This window comes from Tamandua tetradactyla, chromosome 18 (genome assembly GCF_023851605.1).
Source record: "Tamandua tetradactyla isolate mTamTet1 chromosome 18, mTamTet1.pri, whole genome shotgun sequence".
Taxonomy (NCBI): domain Eukaryota; kingdom Metazoa; phylum Chordata; class Mammalia; order Pilosa; family Myrmecophagidae; genus Tamandua; species Tamandua tetradactyla.
Genome location: NC_135344.1, coordinates 20,619,070 through 20,643,228, shown reverse-complemented (window position 1 = coordinate 20,643,228; position 24,159 = coordinate 20,619,070). Strand labels below are relative to the sequence as shown.

The 24,159-nt window shown below is 40.8% G+C and overlaps 1 protein-coding gene across 3 annotated transcripts in view; it reads right to left on the bottom strand.

Moving 5' to 3' along the window:
• The window catches only part of RNF152 (ring finger protein 152), a 78,168-nt gene that overhangs the window by 5,970 nt on the left and 48,039 nt on the right, over positions 1 to 24,159 (bottom strand). The window contains exon 3 of one of the 3 annotated variants that reach the window (XM_077135321.1): positions 14,947 to 15,046. The exons of the other annotated variants lie outside the window; for them this stretch is intronic. The gene's annotated coding sequence lies outside the window, so the exon portion shown is untranslated. The remainder of the gene's footprint in view (positions 1 to 14,946; positions 15,047 to 24,159) is intronic. 3 annotated transcript variants of the gene reach the window in all.

The window sequence follows — 24,159 nt, the reverse complement described above, 5'->3', positions numbered from 1 at the left end:
ATTTGTACCATCACTTAAGTCTTGACACAGAGACAAAAGGTGCAAAATTTTCCTACTCATGAGACCATGAGTTACCATTGAGTAACGGCCAGTGAAAGCTAAATGGAATTTGTCTTGACAGCTCATCACAGCAAATACTTTGCTCATTTCCAATACTTCCAAGAGGTGTAGGCAACCCCAATATTTCATAAAGAGGGAGTGTGTTGTTTCTCTGTTTCTACATTTCTGGACCCTGCACTGTTTGTTCTCAACTACACTGGAGAAACTCTTCAGCTTCCAATAGTTCATAGCATTTCCTAGAAGTAAATGTCTTTCCTTAGAGCCTCCAAACATTTTTCCTGACTACACTTACCTTACTGTATTAATTGCCAGATTCAGGCAACTTCACAAATGTAGCTGATTCATATGACTAGCATTGTTCCTCTCTCACAGGTAATTAAAATGATGCTGCAGAAAAGAAGCATGCAAAGGAAAGAAGTGAGCAAATATAAAAATATTTCTAATTTTTAGCTTTGACTATGGCTTATAGTTGCCTTCAAAGAAAGAAAATTCTCACAGCAGCTGCAAGCACATTCCCCCACGCCCAGCAGGGACATCATCCTCAGGGGGGATGAGCTTGGTCAGGCACAGACTGCAGGCCAAGGGCGGCCTCAAGTGCCAGGCCCAGGATTTGGGGCTTTTCAGCAGGTGATGGGAAGACACTAAAAAGGGTAAAAGAGGAGAACAATTCAGCAGGTCACCATATTCAGGACGGATTGGAAGGACCTGTCGGGAGGTTGTTATAACATCAGACAAGAGGTATCCAAAGTAAATAGAGGCTAATCAGGATGAAGAGATGAAAACTGTTGCAAGGACTCATGGAAGCCAAGTAGGATCTAACAGTATATGTCACCAGGTCATGAGGGAGAAGAAGGCAAAGTGAAGTCCTGAGAGGGCAGCGCTATCATTACTAGAAATGGGACCACAAAGGGAAATATAAAGAGTTCTGGTTAGGCAATATTCCACTTGGGCTGGGAAGATACGTTCTTCAGGAATATATTAAGAATCCAAAAGAAGGTAAGAGACTGAAAATGTGGTGGAGTCATTATTGCAGAGAAAAAAAGTCAAGAGTGGATATGAGCGACACAGGTGTCACCCACAGAGAAGATAGATCAGCCAGATGTGGACAATACAAAAAGTGGGGAGCCCCTTGGGGAATTTATCTGTAAGCCTAGGAGAAAGGAAGATGAGGGCCGAAGTAGTGGGAGACCCAGCAACACAGCCCAGTATGCAGGCCAGAGAGCTCCAAGGGTGATGATGTCAAAAGATGCACGAGATTGTGGAGAGAGAACACTGAGAGGAGACTCCACTGGGAGGTCACTAGTATCTGTGAGTGTTTGTGCTGAGTGCCAGGCGTGTAAAGAGAACTGAGGGATGCTGGACTGTGAGTATTCCAGAGTCTGCTTCCCTGTGGTGTGACGTTTAGGGGCAGGATGGTAGCTTAGAGGGAAGAGAATCAAGGAACGCATTAAAAAAAAAAGAAGAAGAATGAATAATTTATGTTAGAGAATCATGATAATTGATGGCAGCACTAAGTGGATGCAATGAAGGCTGAAGTGAGAGGTCAGAAGTGTTGAGGAGAAGAAAGTCCTTCTGAGATGGGGGAGAAATGGGCAGCAGAGGAGGGAAGCCAGGTGATTTGGTTTGTATGTCTAATTTGGGGGCCACTACCCACAGGTGTAAGTGGGAGCAGCATGTGGTGCTTAGAAAGGGAGTGTACAGATTGCTGCAGTGGGGAATGTGGAATGGGAGCAGTAGGCACCAAAGTGCTAGCAATTGGGGTAGAATTCTTCTAATTCTAAACCCTAGGTAATATGTCATTTTTTTTCCTTAAAAAAAAAGACAGGGTTTGTTGGTATATCTCCACAAATAGTCTTACCTATCTTTACTGTTATACTGTTAGTTTCCCAGATATTTATTGTTAGATTTTTAAGATGGTATTTTAGGTTTTTTGCTTTTCAATTTCATCTCTAAAAAGCCCATGGACAGAGATCATAATATTATGACTACAGGGAGATCTGAATGTATGTATGGGGGGAGGAGAGGATTGATCACCTTGTACTATGGTGGCAAAACACAATTGGAGAGGGGTACAAAAAAGCACAGATTCCTGCAGAGGGCTTTCCCTAGTGGTATCCAGAACCACCCACCTCACTGTAAATAGAGTTGGGGACAAAAATGTTTCCTGACACCAATGTTGAAATAATGACCCCAACAATTTACTTATATACCTTCCTTTCTATAGAACAAGGTGGAAGGTAGCCTAGCAGCGTGGGAAGAAGAGGGTCTTTGGCCTTAAAGAATCTTGGATTCAAATCCTAGCTCTGTCACCAGCAGCAGGGACACGTGAGCAGGGGACCTGAGGTCTCTGAACCTGCCCAAGAGGGATGGAGTTGTGGTGAGCATCAAGTGAGCGTGCACCTAGGTCATGGAGGCAGAGCCCAGAAGATGCGAACCGAGCTTCTCTCCTTACCCCCGACCTGGGTCAGTGCTGGGTGTCATCTGTCCTGAAACACCGCTGGTGGGCACAGGACTGCCATTCTGAATGTCTTGGGAAAAGAAACTCATGTGTCCTCCTGTTGGCCCTGCCCTGGGACCTGCCAGGCCATCATTTTTCAACCAAGCCAACTTGCAGGTTTATTCATGAGTTTTTTTCCAAGTAATGTTCTATTAATTTTTGTTAAAATCCCTTAAAATTAGATTATCCTACTCAATTTTCAACTCTGCCCAAGTGGGTCCCAGGCCCGGTTACCAGGCTGAGCACAAACGCAGAAAGGAAACACAGTTCCCATGTTCGAGGCTTAACCACTCAGGCCATTTTGACAGCAGACTCTCTGGCTTATACACTGATATTAAGCCAGGCTGTACTGCATTCCAGTTAATTTTCTGGAGCATAATTAGTAAGGAATAGTTATATAAAGAGAAGGAAAATTATAAGCCTATGGACTGATGCTAATGGTGAATCATTCTTTTGCCCCATACATTGTCAACTCGAAAGACCGAGTCCACTATAGAAGCAAGGAAAAGGAAACAATGTCTTCCTAGGTTCGAAAAGAAAACTAAAAATTCCTTTCAAGTGTATTTTTACGGGGACACATCTTGCTTTAGCAACCTGTGTGTGGTGTCACTTTTCTTACAAGATCAAGATGTGATGCTCAAATAAAATATTCACTTTAAATGGAAAGCACTTTGGTAGAATGCAGAAGAACAAGTGTGTACTGAAATATATTGGAACAATGTTTAAATGCCACTGCACTTTATTTGGAAAAAAATGTAAAGACAAGTTCAAAAAGGAAAACAGAGCACACAAAAAGGAACAGTGGCTAAGGGAGGACACTCTCAAAGCAATTATGAGTTACAAGATAGAACTTATTTTCAAACATTAGCTTCATAAAATGGTACTTAGTTTCATAAATAGTAGAATTTGTACAATATACTGACAAAATGCATTTCGTACCAAAAGCCTTGAATAGTCACTAAACTTGACATTAGCACATGTCTTAGTTTTAAATCAGTATTTTAAAAAATGGATTAAGATTTGTGTATATGGGGGGAGGGGTAATTTGATGGGAAACGCCAATGATTGAAGGTCTTTAATGTGAGTGTGTGTTGCTGTTGTTTTAGGATAGTGGATATTTGATGCTCTGGGGATAACTCTGACATCCATACAGTCACACAAAATAATAATTTCTCCTTTTTAAAAACTATGTAATTTTATGCATCTTTATAACAGGGATGGTAAAGTGTTTCCCATGAACTTAGCAGGTGGAAAAATAGCAAATGTCTCCAATGTTGAATTTATAATCTCAGTTGCTTTTAGAAATCCAGGCATGAGCCTGAGGATAAAAAAGCCAATGATATAAATACTCCAGATGGTTTTACTATGCACGTACTATTAGGAATCCTCATACGTTTGGACTTACACCAGCAGATGCATTAATTGTGAATTTATCTGTGGAATGGTGGCATGATATGATATGATATCTGCTGACCTTGAATTATTCCATTTGATGGTCTATACCAGGGCCTTAAATTTAATGGTTGTCACTGAGAAAAATATCAGAAATTAAATTAGGTGCTGTAATTTAAGCTTTTAAATTGCACCGCTGGTGGGCACAGGACTGCCATTCTGAATGTCTTGGGAGGAAAAATTCATGTGTCCTCTGGTTGGCCCTGCCCCAGGACCTGCCATGCAATCATTTTTCAACAAAGCCAACTTCCAGTTTTATTCATGAGTTTTTGAATAAAAACTTTAATTTTTCTGTTTAAATAGCACGTCTTTCTGAAATAGGTCACTTACTGAATTCTTCAGAAAATAGACACATCTGAAATGGGATTAAACAAAATAATTACAATTCCATTTAATTTGGTATTTCAGGTGGTGGCAAAACCACTTAGTTATGCTGGATCTTGGCAAATGCTCTGATTAGTAGCAAAGACAGGAATGGCCTTGCTCGTGACAGATGGACCACTGACTTGTAGCCGAGAGGAGGCATTTCAGGACATTTGCAGAATACATTAACAGCCCAATTGATGTTAACTGTGGTCTTTGTTTTAACAAAGAAGGCAGTGATTCCAGGACTTAGACAAATCTCAGTTGAGAATTCCTTCAGCCCAAGCTCTAATACTTGGGCCATTTCCTCCAATGAGTATCATGGTTTACTGTATTTGATGATGCAAAGAATTCAGAGAAGGGAAACTCATTTAAAAGTCTTCGATGACCAAGGGTGTAGGGATGGGGGTAAGGTGGCAGTGCTGGATGCAGACTGGCCTTGACAACAGAGGCTGGCAGGGTGGCACAGGAGCAGCACCAGTGATTGAGCAGGGAGAGAACAGCAGGCAACCAGAATGCCAAGGACACCCCAGGGTCTTGCCATACACAATCAGAGGACTGGCCCTGCCAATCCTGCTGCTGCAAACACACAACTAACCAAGCAGCTGAAACGGACCCAAGGGCACAGGGATGTATTTATTTTACTGCTCTTTAGCCATTTCATTCAAATCTCAGTGTTACTCTCCAAGACAGAAAAAGAATGAGTTTGATGCATCCACTGCTTAGTGATATGTATTTAAAACCAAATATACTGGAAAATGTTAGGAATTAAAGCCCAAACTTCAGTGCTGATTTGCCATGTGTGATAACCACTGGTTTTTGTTTGTTTGTGTTAATACCTATCAGACTATCAGTGCTAGTAGGAATCAGGAGATAAGGATTATAGCTCTATTTCTGCCCTTAAGCAAATCACCTCTGAATGATTTGCAGTTTCTTAGCGGCAGTTTCCTCACCTGTAAAATGAGAAGTCTGGATTAGATGGCCCCCTAAAGAAACTTCTAGTAAAAATATTCTATGATCTATGCTTAGCATATCCAACAGATCATTTATAAAAATTATTTGTTAATGAGTTCACACACATGAACATTTACACAAGGGTGGGCATCTAAATCAAATGAGAGGCAACTTAGATTAGAAATTTCTTCCTTTTATGTCTTTGATTTAATGACTAAAACAGGTTAGAACTAACCCCCTGACACATAAAGCCACAACTTCAATTTTTAGCAACAATCAAAAGGAACATTATCTTATGTCTAAATTACTATCCTTCTCAGCTCAAATAAGATATCCCTATGTGGTAGTTAGATTCAGTCATCAACTTGGTCAGGTGAAGGTACCTAGATCTATTGCTGTGGACATGAGCCAATGGTACGTGAACCTCATCTGTTGCTGATTACATCTGCAGTCAGCTAGGAGGCGTGCCTGCTGCAATGAATGATGTTTGATTTAATTGACTGGTGTTTAAATGAGAGAGCTCAACATAGCACAGCCCAAGCAGCTCAGCATACCTCGTCTCCGCACTCACAGCTCAGCCCAGGCCTTTGGAGATGCAGAAAGAAATCACCCCAGGGAAAGTTGTTGGCACCCAGAGGCCTGGAGAGAAGGCCAGCAGAGACTATCCTGTGTCTTCCCACGTAAGTAAGAACCTCAGTTGAAAGTTAGCTGCCTTTCCTCTGAAGAACTAATGAAATAAATCCTCTTTTATGAAAAGCCAATGCATCTCTGGTGTGTTGCATTCTGGAAGCTAGCAAACTAGAACAGACTATTACCCAAATCTATTACTGGGTGAGGGTGGTCCCAACACTCTCTTGAAGAGAAGCCTGCATGGCTGTCTTGCTCACACAGCACACCCAAGTGCACTCTGACAGCAATCAGTCACACTACTCATCTCCACTTGCTGATCACCCAGTAATGGCAAAGAAAAGATGCTGACCGTCATAGAAGCAGGGAAGAGGGATGAGAGACTGTCAGGGGGTCTCCAGGTTCTCAGCAGGGTGGGGGTGACAGAAGGTGCCATCTGACAGAAAGACTGGCAGAGCAAAAGGAAAATGATCAATTATCCCAACTGCTAAAATTCTGCATCAAATTGAAGGAACTCTCAAGTCAAGCACATAGGTAAAGCCAAAGACACAAAAAACAAATAAAAATAAGTCTCATCAACCTTCAGACCTTTATTAAGGCATGCAGTGTTGTGTGAAAAGTCTACAAAGATTTACTAGGAAGCCACTGTGCCAAGCCTCCTTCAAGGCAGTGGGGATACCAAGGCTAGCAAGACTGAGTCCCTGCCCTCAAGTTCTAATGTGCAATCACTGCAGACAGAATCTAGGCAAGAGAGAAGGGCAGACAGAAGAGTGAAAGGAGACTCTTCCCTAATGAAGCATGTATAGGGATTAGACAGATCATACACAAGGAACTGTCATCACCTGTTAAAGCTATTGGAACCCAAGGGACCCACAAGCTGCTCCACTGTTCTTTCCATTCCAGAGACCCTTGGAGAGCATAACCAAGTCAGTGGGAAGGACATGGAAATTACCTTTGATGAAGCATCATAGCTGACCCATGTTGGAATCACTCCAGGCAGGTGGGCAGGCTCTGAGTAAACAAGCCTTAAGAGTGGCAAAAGACTATGGTGGGGCAGGCCACGGTGGCTCAGCAGGCAGAGTTCTCACCTGCCATGCCAGAAACCCAGCTTTGATTCCTGGTGCCTGCCCATGTAAAAAAAAAAAAAAAAAATTATGGTGGCATCTCAAGGGGTTGTCTAAAGAGGGCTCAGGGCCAGGAGCTGTTTACTAAAGCTCACCAGCTGCCCCGAGAGCAAAGGTCTCTCTGTGACAGACCTCCATCGCCCCTACTTTTCATGAGACGACAGAGGAGCTTAGAAGGCCCCAAACAAAACTTTCTTATATATATATATTTACATTTCCATGCTATGGACCATTTTTATTCCCTGATCAATATATTTTACTTACCCAACCAAACTCCAGAATAAATTGTGACCTTAAGTCAATTTGGTTTGTTTTGTTTTAAAAATATTTTCCCACTCTATTCATCCACCTTACAGGCCCACAAACTTCTGTAAAGGAACAGGAGTAAGTATTTGGGGCTTTGCAGACAAGACACTGTCTTCTGCAAATATTCAGTTCTGCCAAAGCGAAAGCAGACACAGACAAGATGTCAAGGAACGGGTCAGGCTATGTTTCAATGAAACTGCATTTACAAAAACAGGGCACCATTTGCTGACCCTAGGTCTACATCATTTCCCATCAGCCCTGCCCTGAGTCACTCCGGAGACACCTATCCTCACATCAGCTTGGAACTCAATCATAGTCACCTTAGCTGAGTCTTGTGTCAAGTCACAGAAGGCAAAATATTTGCAGAAGAAAAATAAGTGAATATTTAGCTTTACAGATGCAGTCTCTTTAATAACTGTCTTCAGATAACAGGAGGAGGAGAGTTCAGCAAAGAACACCGTCAAAGACCATCACTTGCCTTCCAGCCAAACCACCAGCAAGTACCAAACCATGACTGAGAATAACACGAGGAAGTTTCTAAACTCTCGTCACCACGGGTGGCTCCAAGTTAAAGGCAACTCCTTATTCGATGGACCCTCACAGAGACATGATGATAAATACCTCCTGGTGAGTGTACTTTGGACACCACTCCTGTGTTCACTTGCATAGTTAAGGCAGATCTGGAAGTAGGTGAACACATCTAGATTCAGCAAATTTAATCTTAGCTTTCTATATGCCACATCTTATGGGGCTTCACCTTTACCAAGAAGGGATATTGGATAAGTCTCCCAAACACATTGAACATTCTTTCACTTCAAAGTGCTGCAGAACTTGTATGATTTATGACAACGAGAGCGCCATTAATTTGAGGCATCCTAAGGCTGGAAGGAGATGCAGGAAAAGAAAAGTCTTGGCTCAATTTGGGGGGGGGGGGCTGAGGGCGCAAAAACTTAATTGTTATGACGCATCTACTTTCACACATTAAAAAAATATATTTCTTAAAATTTCTCCACGTTGCCCAGGGAAAAGTCTATATTAAACATTTGAAAGCAGTGGCAAATTAAAAACCTGGTGGGTTTGAGTGAGATCTCTTTAAATAAGTCTATTCAAAAACCATTAATAAGATTATTTTCTTTGAGCAGAGAGTGTTTATTGCTGCAATCTCCCGACCTCATCCCAATGCCGATGATTCATTGCACCAGTTAAGCTGCAAACTGAAGTTGCAAAGAATTCCTAAAGGCATTGGTACCAAAATTAAGCACCACAGGGAGTCAGTCAGCTGTCAGTCTGCTCATTACTTCTGCTTTTTCTTACTCCCAGCTGCAGTAACTCAATGAGGGTTGATTTTCCATTAAGGCTAGGTAAGAACGAAAGAAAAAAGTACAAACCGCAAAACATTTGGTTGTACAATGGTGCTACCAAATGTCATCAATCATTAATCCACCTCTCCTAGCCTAACAATAAATCCAAAACACTTACCCTCTTGCTTTATTACATTTATTTTAAAGTCAATTTTATTGGGCTCAAACTCACCTCCAACAAAATGCAGGTATTTTTAGTGTACAGTTTGATAAGATTTGACAAATGTATGTATCCATGTGACTACTACCCAGACAAGGCATTTCCATCACCCGGGAAAGTCCTCTTGTGCCTCATCCAGTCAATCAACCCCTGTACCCACTGCTCTACTTTCCAATTACAAATTTCTTTGAATTTCTTGTGTACTTGTGTACTTGAATGTACTTTTAAAACAAACTAGCATTGTGTTTTTGGAAATAGTCTTCCTTCAACTTCACATTCATATTCCCAGAGAAAACCCTAGAAAAACAAATACTATTAATGCATTCATTCAAATATATAGTGAGTACCTGGCAAATTGAGTACTAGGTTTGGGGGAACTAACAGGAAAAATGCTCCCCCCCCCCCCCCCGACAAAGCGGGTGGGTATGCAGGCAGCCAGGCTGCACACAAGCTGAACTGGGTTTGATGGGTGAGCACTGGGTAGAACTGGAGCAAGCAGTGCTGGGTGGGTCCGTGAACGTCTAACTCCATGGACAATGAGTTTGCCAAACAGAGGATACAGCACGTGCAAAGGCACAGAGACCGGGAGGAGGTGGCAGAGTGCAGTAGGGAGGAGCAAAGACTCGGCCAGTGACCCCTAGCAAATGACTCAAACTTTACCATAAAAAGGTGATGAATACAGCACCTGCCTCATAGGGTTGTTAAGATGAAACATGTTAACACGTGTTAAGCACTAAGAACCGTACCTGGCATGTGGTCAGTACCCTATAAATGTTAGTCTTACTGGTAATATCACAATTGCAAGAGAAATGGAAGGGTCTGCCAGGCAGGGTGGTAGGGTTTCAGCAACACTAACCAGCCAACTATGTAAGCATGATCCTCCTTCCCTCTGCATTCTGATCCCAAGGCAGAAGCTCACCTAGAACTGTGAGAGGTGTGAACTACGGCCTTCAGCACACGGCTCAGGATTGGAAGGAACAGCTTGGCCCCAATGCCAAAATGGAGCTTCCTCCTTTTCCACATTACAATCTCCACCCCAAGCAGCTTTCTCTGCAGGCTGAGAAACGTGGCCAGAAGGCAGCAGGAGCACAGAACAAAACTGTATCATGGGAAGGTGAAAAGGTCTCAGAAAGTGCGTGTGGGGTAAGGGGAATGGGGGGGGAGGGGTGGACAAGAGAGGGAGGAGATAGGGAAGGGGCATGAGATGATGGGGTGAGGAAGAAAGAAGCCTAGCCAAAGCAGGACCCTCCCCCCTCTTCCAATCCTAAACATAAGCCCAGGATGCTGAGAAAAGCAGAAGCTTCCTCAAAAGCAGAGACAAAAGTTCTTTGCGGAAGAGGTGGGAATCCAAGGAATGGCTTGTGAGACATGGCAGAGGGGAGAGCAACAATCCGAACTGCATTGCTCTGAACGCTCATCTAGCATCAGGCTGGGAAGTGGATGGATCAGGATTCCAGGTGAACTGGCCTTGAGGTAGGGGGATAGGTAGGGCCTGAGTCAAGGCCATGGGGATGGAAGGAAGGGGGAAGACGAAGAGCAAACCAAGAGGCCTGGAGCAGTGGGGGGAAGTGGGCAAGGCAAGGGAGGAAGAGGGCAATGTAGGACAGACTCCCAGGTTTCTGGTTCCACAACGGGACAGAGATACCATTTCTGAATTGCAACGTTCTGTTGATGAAATGTAGCGACGAGCAGGAGTCTGGAAGGTTATGAGGTGGCCAACACTCTCTGAATCTCGAAGTTTCTGACTACCAAAGTCCTGACTTCTATAACTTCTAAATTTAGACAACTATTAGGAAACTAGTTTTGCCACTTAGTTTTATTTATATGAAGATATATTCCACCAAGAGGATCACTAGACAACAAAAAGTAGTTATTTTGATGACTAGGCCTTTTAGAAAAAATGGTGGTGGAACTATGACTCACACGTTTTTAAGTTTATAGACATTAAACCTTAATGGTGTGCAAATTCATCTCAACCCATCTCTTGGCACGTGTCTCTGCAAAGTTACAGTAAAATGCATGGATGAATTTCTGTGGTGCCATGACATCATCACAGGGTTAGCTAGACCAACTGGTCTCTAGGTCAACAGCTATGTCTTGTCTTGTAAATTCCTTTCTCTTTAAACACTGGGCTTTGATTAGAGAGTCAACGTGGTAAATGCTATCTTGCATCATCTTTTCCTTTGTTGTTTATTTGGTTTGCACTCCTTCCTCCTATTTAGATGGACACATCTTTGCAGATGGATGAAGCTTGCCTAGAATAGTCGATGCCACAGAATGGGCACTCATTCAATGTCACACCTGAATGAAAATGCATGTCCTACTCTCTTGATAATAATAACATAGTTTTCTAAGGAATAAGAAAAATTGAAATGTGAGGTTATGGATTATTCAAAAATTTATATTCAAGAAAGCACACAAAGTACTTAAGCTGTAAGAAAAAAAGATGCTTAGGACACAATGTTCACCCCTACTCTCACTGTCAAAATAAAATTTATAAGTTAATAAAAACCAATATTTCATTTTATTAATTCAAAAGTTTTATGTGTAAACGACTTTCATAACAAATTTTCTTGTTAAATGTTAAAGCTTAAATGTCTTGTCAAATAAGAAGCTATTTACTGCCAAAATATTAACAGCTTTTAAAAACATAAATTCATATTCTAAACATAGTTTATATGTGTTTATATATGTGTGTGTGTCACAATCTGTAGATATATTTATACATAGCAGCCAACTCATTTTTTTAAAACTGAGAAGCAGACAATTCCTAGCTCTTAAACTAGTTTTGTTATGGTATTGCAATTATCCTTCATAACATTAAGTGTATTCAACCTTAGGGGAAATAAAATATTCAAGTCATATTTGTAAACTAGTGAGAGTCCCTTGAACATCTGAATTAATCCATTTGAGCACCATTTCTACCAGCACATTTCTCCTGTTGAGAATTCATTCTAAAGCATTTGGGATTTGAACACGTGGGAAAAGTCTGTATTGTCATTCACAATGTGAATATTCAATTTTTGTTTTAAGTGCACATTTATATACATAGTTCTTAACTAAAACTACTTAAAGCAAAAATACCTTTTCAGTACAGAATAGGTGTCCTAAGCTAGTAGTTTTAGTTAAGTAAAATAACATATGATTTATTTGGTGAAAACTCTTCTATCTCAGAAAGGCAAAAATATTCCCCAAATATCCATGAACTAACCTTATTGAATTAAGCCTGCTTAATATATCAATAATTAGAGCTTCGGCTTTAATTTCCTTTGGAAAAAAAAAATCTCCTTTCTCAGAATAGCCAAAAAGTACACCTAAAAACAGTAAGCTACTATCTTTGAAATTATCCAAATTCTACCTCTAAATTTTAAATACAGCCTGACTTAACAAGCATGCATTTTGCAAGCAGAAAATAAACTAAAATGGGGTTGTTCAGACCAGCAAATCAAATCGATAGAAGTTTAAAAACCACCCTAGAATGTACCTGCATTAGGTCTTGTTAGACGCAAAATATGTTTCTCAATCACCAAATATTAATTTGATGATAAAATATTTTACCACTCCGTGCATCACTCCCTCCATCTCAGAGGAGATGTTACTGTGATTTCTGACAGCAGGCTCTCTTATAAGTACCTATAATAACATAGTAACTCTATTATCCGCTTCATATCAAAATTTTAACTTTGCAGAAGAAATAGTAAAGAATATTTCAAGTTACTGTGTCAGTTACATGGTATCAGCCTGCTTTGTTCCATCCTGATTCTATGATTCCATTAAAATTCATAGACTGGGTTACCAAAAGAGAACACAGTGATATTTCTATACTGATAACTCTTCATAGAGATGCAGCAATCATGAGTAAAAACAACAGATACAGATCTAAATGAAAATAGATTTCTCACAAACCACTAGCTAATGTAGGTCACTGGAATCAGATTAAATTGGTTTATTGAGAAAGCCAGTCTAGTTCAGAAAATAATTCTCTAATGCTCTCAAGATATTGATGGACTTAATACATTTAACCTACAGGAAAAGGAGAGATGAGGGAGCAAATTCTTCGAGGGTTGCGAAGACCAGGGAGCTGGTGGGCTTTTTACTAGGTCCTCAGGACCCAGGCAATAACTGGCTCTTGGTAAGTAACTGTTGGTAAAATCAATGAAAACTCACAGAAATCAGGTCATTTAAAAAAATTTAAAGCTACATAGCATATTTGTATTTGTAGGCAATTCGAAAATCATGAGCATAACATTCTTGCATTAATATTACACTTTTATTGACCTCTCCTAAGAATGGTAAGTTAAAAGAAACTAAACTTAATTGTTGAATTACTTCTACAAGATTATTTGAATCCATGCTTTGTAATGTCCCACTGAAGACCACGTAAATCAAGCTTTCAAAGTGGGTCCCAGTGTAAATATTTTCAAAGAGCTCCCAGGGTGACTCTGATGTCACCCACTGACAATTCCTTACCCTGCCTGAAAATGGTCCTAACAAACTTCCCCAAACACCGTCGCTCTCAAACAGCGTCGATGGGAGTACAAGATAGTAGCTCTCCTGGGGAGGGGAAACTGGCATTATCTAATAAAGCTGCATGTGACTTTACCTCCTGACCCAGCAATTCCACTTCTAAGTACTCACCCTGGAAATACACTTACATAACAACAAAAATAATATATTCACAAGAGCAATGAACTGAAATGAAACAGGGACTTTCACACTGCCACACTGCCTTGGCCTGCCTGAGGTCAGTGGGGACACAGGGGACCTCTGCCCTGTCCTGGTGTCTCAGCATCTGAAACCCTATTGCTAGGTCTCTCAGTGACCACCCTGACACCGCCTTACACAGGACAAACAGCTTCCCCTCTCTCACCTGCCACATAAGTCAAATACAAATACAGACTTCCCACTCCCCAACTTTTGCTTGACCAACTGCTACAGCTCCACCTCCTAACACCACAAAGAATCCCAGGTGGTCCCGGGGTCCAATGTAACCTTCGCTCCCCACCTGCTTGGCTGAATCCCACGCACCTGCCGTGTTTCCCCGTGACCCTGGGAGGCCCACTGGGCCTCTCTGTAATGAAACTTTTCTTTCACACATCTTTGGTGTCATTTGTCCTTGTCCTTGCTGTGCCTGATTAGCTATATAAAGAGCCTCACAATATGACAACGCAATTCATTTCACCATTATTTGCAACAGCAACATCCTGGGGTCGGGGTGGGCGGGGATGTCTAAATGACCCTCCATAGGAAACTAACCAACTAAACTGCGCCCGGCCACACAATGAAGAGTGTGTGGTGCTAAAAAAGAATCGCTGTAGGATGACTGCCAGGTTATTTAAGTGAAAAAAAGAAGGGGAATAAAGCTATTTCCTTATTTTTGCAAAATAAACATAGAAAAGATCAACCAACTGATCACCAATAAGAGGGTGGATAAGACAGAGCTGGGGGTGAGGCGGGGAGTGAGAGCTGGGCACATCTCTGCCCATGTCTTTTACAGAGTGCGGATGTTTGAGCCACATAACTATTTTACATATTCAGAAAATAAAAAAAAGATGAACAAAATCAAACCCTAAAATTAAACTCAAAGAGAAACAACTGAACCAAAACTCAACTTGATGATACAACCACATTCGAGTAACTTCTGAACACAAGCACTCTGTACACTCTTAGTAGGATATAGTCTTCAGATAATAATAATAAATAAAATGATAATCATTGTAAATAATACATAATTACTAATAATAAAACGTCAATGGTTTGTTGTTGGCAATAGTGCTAGTGCAGTAGTAATTCTGAAACTTCTGTATATACTATATGCCAAAACTAAGACACGATTATACTGATGTTTCAGGAAGCAAGTTTCTTGCTATGGAAGAAGGGAGATAAAAATATGAGAATAAGGGATGAAGAGAAAGAAAGTTGTGTTGAATTCAAATTGGAACCATCAGAATATACTCATAGTTTAAAATCATAAATAATCTAAGCTTTGCTCACTCAATGGTGTAGAAATAATGATATTCCAGTAACAATGAGCACACTTACCTCCCAGATCTTGGTTTCTCAATACTATTTCCTTTTAAAAAGGACCAGAAATCTTTGGGGAAAGGAAATCCTCTGGGACAGGGGAAATAACAAGGTGAGCCTGGAACAAATAAGAGAGTGAGTGTTCAAAGAATGCTGGGGACACTTCACTCGGGAGCTGGCCTGTATAAGCTCCACTGGCCTAACTTGGCAACATTTGAACGTTAGAAAGAAAGATGACAAAGTTTATAAGACCAAATAAAAAGAAAAATCCATGAATCTATAGTGATACTCACAGGAAAAAAAAAAACACACATTGAGAAGGGGGAAAAAGGAGGAAAATGAGGAAGGGGATTTTTCTTTTCTTTTCTTTTTTTTTTTTTGCATGGGCAGGCACCAGGAATCAAACCCAGGTCTCTGGCATGGCAGACAAGAACTCTGACACTGAGCCGAGTTTTTCTTTTTTTAAAAATCATGGCCTGCCCGATTTTTCTTTTTTTAACTAAAGAATGACCATAAATGAAAAGCAATTGATTAAATTGCTTAAAAATCACCATTTTGTACTCTCTAGTGTAGTGACTGAACTGGGCAAAGACCATCAACAGACACTAATCATTAGGGGGAGGGTTGGCAGATGACTCAAGATATCACCTTATGGATGGCTCACTAAACGAAGAGGAAAATTATCTTTACAATGGAGAGTTTTGGCAGAAATCGCTTGGCCGAGGATCAAACTCAGCGCCCCCAATCAAGGAGCAAAGGGATGCCATGTGGCTCCTGATGACTCAGTGGGAACAGCATATCACTTATGGGGGATTCTTGGTGAAATATCCATCTTGAATCTTAACTGTAAGCAAATGAGACATATAGAACTGAAGTCCCCAAAACTGTCAGTGTCACAAAAAGGACAAAAAAAGCAAGAATCCATTCTAGATTGTTAGAGGCTAAGGAGATAGGGCTGGGGCGACAACGACTCAGTGGCAAGAATTCTTGCCTGAAGAGCTGGAGACCGGGGTTCAATTCTTGGAACCTGCCCATGCCAAATAAAACAGAGGCTAAGGAGACAGTAACCAAATACCAGTGCACAGACCATGATGGGTTCCAGGCCTGAGGTGAAACAGCAATGAACCATTTTTGAGTATGAGCTGTATATTAGGTGATACTATTTAATTAATGGTGAATTTCTTGTGACAATAGTGCTGTGATTATGTTGGAGAACGTCCTTGTTCTCAGGAGGCACATGCTGGAAGTACTCAGCAATGACGCGGCAGGATGCCTGCCGAGGTAGTCAAATCCTAAAATCGGTGATTTTCTACCATTCTTCCCACTTTTCTGCAGATCTTTTTCAAAATAAAAAAGTTAAAAAAAACAAACTTATTCCAGACACATATGCATTGCCTCGCAGTAAAATAACTTGTACAGGTGTCCATTCTACCTGCTTATTCTTCTGATTTATAAGATACCAGGCAGGAAAAAAGCCTCAATACAGCATTAGGAAGTTTCTAACACTTATAAAAACTGTTGACTGTTCATTAAACGACACATGAGAAGCTCCAAAAAACAAGTAAACTTCTGGTCAGGAAGTTTTTTTTGCGCTATTTTGCACAGTTCCTGGCTCACAGGCCTCAAATGCAGGCTGGCACAGGGTCTGCTTGGCCCCATCTTCCACCCCAGCAGCTCCGCTAGGCTCCACCCAACTCCTGGCTACCCACCTCAGTGCCTTTCTTTGAAGAAACACATGAGTTGCTCCTGCAGTCTTGAAGGTTTCCTTCTCCACCCCTTATGAAGTTGGAGGTTCCTTCCTAACTCCTCAGGCCTAGATCAGCCCCTGTTGAACAGTTTCCCAGGCTGCATTATAATTACTTGTTCAGTCACAGTTCTCCCACCAGAACTTGGTTCCTCTGCAGCTGGAAGCACACTTATCGCTATAAACCACAGCATCGAAGATGTGCGAGGCGTCCAGACCTTCAGCGGATTAAATTCATATGAAACACAAATGATCCTGTATGTTCGACTTCACACTTTTCTAGCTTTGCACGTGCTTTGGCCATCACAAAAAAATCTGTGAAGATCGGCCCCATATCTGGAGACAAAAGGCTAATCCTTAAATCTTCACCTCTGGACCCGTACTTTGAGCCAATGGGATTTTAACTGGCATTAGGAGAAACAAATCTCGGAGAACCAGGATTAAATGAAATGTTCCTCAGTATGAACTTAAGCCAACGTCCCCTTCCAAAATGAGCCCTTGTAATCCCAAACCCTGGCAATCCCATCCTGGCCTTGGCATGGCCGATGCATCTACACATAGTGCCCTGAGAGTGCTAATGTTCATGGGCAGGAAAACACAGAAGAGCTATCCTTTCTCCAGATGGCATAGGGTGTCCAGCAAAGGACAGTACTGAGGTCTCCGCATGCAGGCTCTTTGACACCTCTGGAGGCCGCTGCATTCACCTCCACATTCACTTCTATCAGTCTTAACCCATCCTTTTGCAAAACTCTCCTCCTGGCTGCCCACTCAGGCCCTCCTGGGGAAGCTTTGCCCTGAGTTTTGAAGTCTGATGCTCCTTTATTCTAAAACTCTATTTCCAATCTCCCTCATCCTCCCTTTTTAAGACACTCCTATTTTCTTATTACTATCCTTTAGGAACTATTTTAATTATATCCCACAGGAGATGTACGGTTCTATGTTCTGTGTAGTTTTCTCGTTGTTTATTTCACAACATTTAACTTTCTGTTTTATTTCTCCACAGCTAATTCACAGGGTTTTAAAAATGTCCAAGCAGGTAATATTCCTTGTTCTGTTACCTTTCGTTGTTCATTTCACTTGGTAGAGAAGGTAGCCTGTGGCCTGATGGAGGGGACATTTCTGTGAATGAATACTGCAGATCTGTTGGTGACAGATTCTACCTGCAGTCACAGAATAAATCTTGCTGATTTTTAGTATTAAAATCCCCCATATTTTATTGGCGTGTTTTATCTGTTGATTTAAGTCTTTATCTATGATTGGGTCTTATCTATTTTTCCTTATATTTCCATTAGTTTTGATTTATATCTTTCTTTCTTTCTTTGTGTATGTGTGTATGGGGAGGGTTGTCTTTATTTTATTACTCACTTACCCATGCCCTGGATGAAGGGAGTCCCTTGTCCTCCTATCGGAACTTGCTTTTCTGCTAAAGACAACCAAAGCCGCCCGTGCATGCTCACCTTCCTCCCTCCTCTGCAACGCCAGCTGACCTTGACCGTCACCCTCTATGACCTCAGTGGCCACGAAGATCACCCACAGGCTTCTAATTTGTTATAAGAACAAAAAGCAGAAAATATCAAAAAATCCCTCCCCACCCCTGGACCACGTGATAGTACATGGCAGACGGAATGTCCTATTATTCCTGTATACTTTGTGTATTTCCTACCTGTGAGATGCTATCCTACATAACTGCATAACCATCAAAATCGGGGAATTCACACTGGTGCACTACCCCAGGCTCCATTCCAATTTCAGCAACCATCCTCACAAAGCAAAGGGAAGGGATCCAGGGTCACGTGTTGATTTGCTCATCATGTTGCTTGAGACTTCTTCAGTCTGGAACAGGTCCTCACTTAACCCAGAATACTTTTGTCTCCAGGGTTTCTCCACTGGGGAGTGATTCTTTAACACGCTGCTCACCCCCTGTTTGTATTTAATAAGTATTTTGTGGAGAGAGACTCTGAGGCTCTGTAAATATCCTGTCCGCATCAAACCTTCACCCACTCATTTTAGCATGCTTTAAAATGTCTTACCTGAATTATAACCAGGATGGTTGTCAAAGGATGAGTTTTAATTCCATTCTTTCTTCTACATTTATTGATTGGCATTCTATTGAAGGTAGAATGGTCTCTTTTCCTTACTTATTTATATTAGTATGGACTTGAGAGCTCATATTCAATCAGTTATAGTCCATTAATGCTATACTTATTGATGCTAAAAGTCGGGTCAGCGGGAGCACCTTCGAGATGGCTCTCAGGTCCTTTTCAAGTATCCCCATCCTTCTTTGGGCCCTTCTTTGTGGCACAAAAAAGAGCTTCTAGGCTTATCTTATACTTTCCTGCCCAGGCGTGGAATCAGCTCTGGTTAGCACAGCATGGCATTTAGAAACCAGTATCCAGCTAACAGGTGTGCTGACTACCACCAGGTATCCCTACTCCCAGGTCTGTCTGTGGACAGAGTTAGGAAATACATGTACCCTATGAATGACACTTTGCTCCCACGAAGCAGACAAGCCTCCATGTCAGTAAAATCTAAGATCCTGCAAATTGGCTGGTCTCTGTCTTTATTACCCCACAACCCCAAGGACTATGGCTACAAGGGGTGAGTGTGCCTGTCTCTCAGTACTCCACTTCCTCTTCCAAAGCCACATACTGGGGTCTCAGAGCTCCTGGTTCCATCTGGTTGCATCATCTTTGGCCAATATGTTTGCTATACTACTCTGGTGTTTGACCTGTGTGTTTGCTTCTAATGTCTGGCTCCATATGTAGGATTTCACACTTCCCTTGGGTTCCAATCCTACCCATCTCGCAGCTCCACCCCAACTCCCAGAACCCAGAGCCCAACCTGGGACAGGCCTAGCACACTGGGCCTCTGTGTGTCTCAGAAGAGAGTTGTCCCATTGAGAAATAGCACCAAAAATTAGTTATATTTTTAATAGACATAGTCCATCTTACCTTACATTATTTGTTCATAGATTACAAAAGTTTAATTTAGATAATATAACAGAGTGATGTGTACCTTTTTCTGTTTGTGGGAGTGATGTTTTGGTCTTAAGGTCACTTCTACTCAGCTAATACTGTATTTCTGTGCTTCTTTCCTTCCTCTACATCTGAAAACACAGTTTTCTAGAGGCACCACAGTTATTCTTCCCTTTACTGTTCTGCCCAGCTTCCTCCCCCAGAATCATCTGTCCACCTATGCAACACAGAAATCACACACCAATCTTCTCAATCTTCTGCTACCTCCTACTCCAGCAGCCTGGTATGGGGTGAGAAAGACCCACTGGATACATGAAACAGCAGTCTGTGTGGAACATCACTCAGGGGGCAGGGATTCAGAAGGCTGGGTCAGTCCATCTTAGATTCCATCTTCTGCTTTTCAGAAATTCCTTCAGGACTCCCTAGACGATGGATGTGTTATAATGTCGTCAGGCTAACAGGCACTGATTTTTAATAGATGCCCATAAAATACAAAGGCCTGTAATTTTGGACCTTAGTGCTTTCATCCTTCCAAGGTGGGAGAGGCATAAAATAAAAATCTCTAGACCACAGTGTGAGGTGACACTAGCTATTAAGGTTCAAGGAACCAATATCCATGAAATAGGCCTTTATCCATTAATAATAGTTATAAAATGTCATATTCCAAAACCTGTGTTGGACCTCAAATTCTATATTCTTTAAGAATAAATGAAAAGACGGTGGAGTAGGGAATTGCAGGCCTTACCCTTCTTCCCAAAACAGCTAGTGGACAGGAAAAAAAATGTTCAAAATCATTGTTCTAGGGCTCTGGAGACTGAGGGAGTGTTATAAAGCATCCGGGGAAGAGTGGATGAAAGAGAAACTGTGAAGGATTATGAGTAACTCATGGGGCTGCAGCTCCTGGTGCCCATTCCCCACCCTCAAGGCAAACAGCTTTGAGTTGGTCTGGTCTATGCCTGGCCGACTGCTGTGGACTGGGAGGACTGTGGAAGTTCTCCTGCCCAAGAACAGAGGGGACATGGCCTAGTATGATCCAGCTATTGGCCTAAATTGCTGGGTCCTGCTGCTTTAGTCCACCTCAGACAGGTGCTGCCATGTCATTGCTTCCACCTGCATCAGAGCTGGAACCAACAGAAAACTGAAAATGACTCTGCCTTCTTAGGGCTGCAGGGAATCAGTTGTTAAAAAGTACCATCTGCTGGGTAGGCCAGGAAAGAGCAGCCTTGGGGAGCTGCAAAAAAAAGGTGTTTTGGTGTATTTCCTGATCTTCTCTCCAGGGCCCTTTGGAACTGGTCTGCAGCCCCTGTTGGGTCCCTGGTCCTGATCTCGCTGGGAAATACTGATGAGCCAAGTGTCAATGAAGAGCCTTAATACAAACTAAATCAATTAACAATTTCCTAGACAAGAGAAAGAAACCAACTTTCAGAATCAGCTCATTGAGAAAATCAGATGTCCAAATATCAGTAAAAATTTACAAACTATACTAAAAAGGAAAATATGGCCCAGTCAAAGGAATAAATGAGTAAGTCAGAGGAGATATAGAGTTTGGAACTAACTAAAGATGCTCAAACAAATCTCCTAAATCAATTCTAGAAGATGAAGAAAAATATGGCTCAAGTGAGAAAGGATATTAAAAAATTGGGTGACCATGAAGAAGAATTTGGAAGCATGCAAAGAAGAACATAACTTATGGGGAATGAAAGGCATGATAGATGAGACCAAGAGAGATGAGACCTGTATGCTAGAGGCATACAAGACTTGAACAGACAGGAGAAAGGATTAGTAAGCTAGAAGATAGGACATCTGAAATCAAACAGACAAAAGAACAGAGAAAAGATGGGAAAAAATTGAATAGGGTCTCAGGGAATTGAATGACAGTATGAAGCACTCAAACATATGTATCATGGGTATACAAGAAGAAGAAAGAGAAAAAAGAATATTTGAGGAAATGTTGGCCAAAACTACCTAATTCTTAGGGAAGACATAAATAAACATATTCAAGAGGTGCAGCATACTACAAGCAGAATAAATCCAAATAGACCTACTCCAAGACATGATACTAATCAGACTGACAACTTCCAAAGACAGAGAATTCTGAAAGTAGCAAGAGAGAAGTGATCCATCACATGCACGAGATGCTCAATAGAACTAGATGCTTTTTCATTAGAAACCATGGAAGTGAGAAGGCAGTGGTATAATATATTTAAGATATTAAAAGAGAAAATGCCATGCAGGAATACTTTATCTGGCAGGACTGCCCTTCAAAACTGAGGGAGAATTTAAAATATTCACAGGTAAGTGGAAGCTGAGAGAGCTCATTAACAAGAGACCTGTCCTATAGGAGATACTAAGGGGAATTCAGCAGACTGAAAAGAAAAGACAGGACAGAGAGGCTTGGAGGAGAGTATAGAAATGAAGAGTATCAGTAAGAGTACCTAAAAAAGGTAAAAAAAAAAAAAAAAAAAGAGAGAGAGAGAGAGAGACAAAAATAGGATATGACCTATAAAAGCCAAAGAATAAAATGGTTGAAGGAAGTACTATGTCTTTACAGTGGTAACACTGAATGGATTAAACTCCCCAATCAAAAGACAGCCTGGCAGAAAGGATAAAAAATGTCTGATCCATCTTTATACTGTCTACAAGAGACTCAACCTTAGTCCCAAGGATACAAATAGGTTGAAAATGAAAGGCTGGAAGAAGTTTATTATGCAAACAGTAACCAAAAAAGAGCTGGGGTAGCTATTACTTATACTCGACAAAATACTTTAAATGCAAAAATGTTATAGGACACAAAGAAGGACATTATATATAAATAAAAGGGGCAATTTACCAAGAAGAAATAGCAATCATAAATACTTATGCACCTGACCAGGGTACCCCAAAATACATGAGGCAAACACTACCAAAACTGAAGGGAATGATGGGTGCCTCTATAATAATAAGTGGAGACTTCAATACACCACTTTCATCAATAGAGGATCAATAAGGAAAAGAGACTTGAATAATATGATAAATGAACTAGCTCCAGTAGAAATGTACAAAACACTGCACCCCCAAACAGCAAGACATACATTCTTCTCAAGTGTTCATGGATCATTCTCAAGGATAGATCACATGTTGGGCTATAAAACAAGTCTCAATAAATGTAAAAGATTAAAATTATACAAAGCATTTTCTCTGATCATAATGGAATGAAGCTGGACAGTAGGTGGAGAATTGGAAAAATTCAAAAATACATGGAGGTTAAACAACACGCTCTTAAATAATCAGTGGGTCAAAGAAGAAACTGTAAGAGCAACCAGTAAATATCCCAAGATGAATGAAAACGAAAAGACAACACATATTAAAATTTATGGGCTGCAGAGAAGTTACTGATGGGAATGAAATTTATAGACCTAAATGCCTTCTTAAAAACAGGAGAGCTAAAATCAAAGATCTAAGTGCACATTTGGAGGAGCTAAAAAAAGAACAGATTATCCTAAAATGAGTAGAAGGAAAGAAATAAATATTAGTACAGAAATAAATGAAACCAAGAAAATAATAGAGAGAATAAATAAAACCCAAAGTTGTTTATTTGAGAAGATCAAGAAGACAGACCGCTTTAGCTAGACTGACAAAAGAAAAAAAAGATGATACAAATAAATAATTCAGAAATGAGAGGGAGGAACATTACTACTGACTAGAAATAAAAAAAAAAAAGATAAGAGGATACTATGAACAACTGTATGCCAACAAACTAGACAATTTAGATGAAATGGACAATTTCCTAGAAATATACAAACAGAAGAAATAGAAGATCAGCAAAACAATCAAAAGTAAAGAGGTTGAATTAATCATCAAAAATCTACCAACAAAGAAAGGCCCAGGACCAGATGACTTCACAGGTGAATTCTACCAATCATTTCAAGAAGAATTAATACCAACCCTGCTCAAAAAGTCCCAAAAAATTGAAGAGGAGGGAACACTACTTAACTCATTCTATGAGGCCAACATTACCCTAATACCAAAGCCAAATAAAGAAATCACAGGAAAAGAAAATTACAGGATAATCTCTCTAATAAACATGGATGCAAAAATCCTCAACAGAATACTTGCAAATCAAATCCAACAGTATATTAAAAGAATTATTTACCATGATCAAGTGGGTTTTAATCCAGGTATGCAAAGGTGGCTCGACATAAGAAAATCAATTGACACAGAAAAGGCATTTGACAAAATCCAGTATCCTTTCTTGATAAAACACTTCAAATATAAGAATAGAAGGAAACTTCCTCAGCATAAGAAAGAGCATACATTAAAACCCACAGCAATGGTGAAAGACTGAAAGCTTTCCCTCTAAGATCAGACCAAGATAAGGACATCCACTGTCACCACTGGCATTCAACATTGTGCTAGAAGTTCTAGCTAGAGCAATTAGGCAAGAAAAGAAAAGGCATCTAAATTGGAAAGAACAAAATAAAACTTTCACTGTTTGCAGATGACATGATCCTGTATTTAGAAAGTTCTGGAATA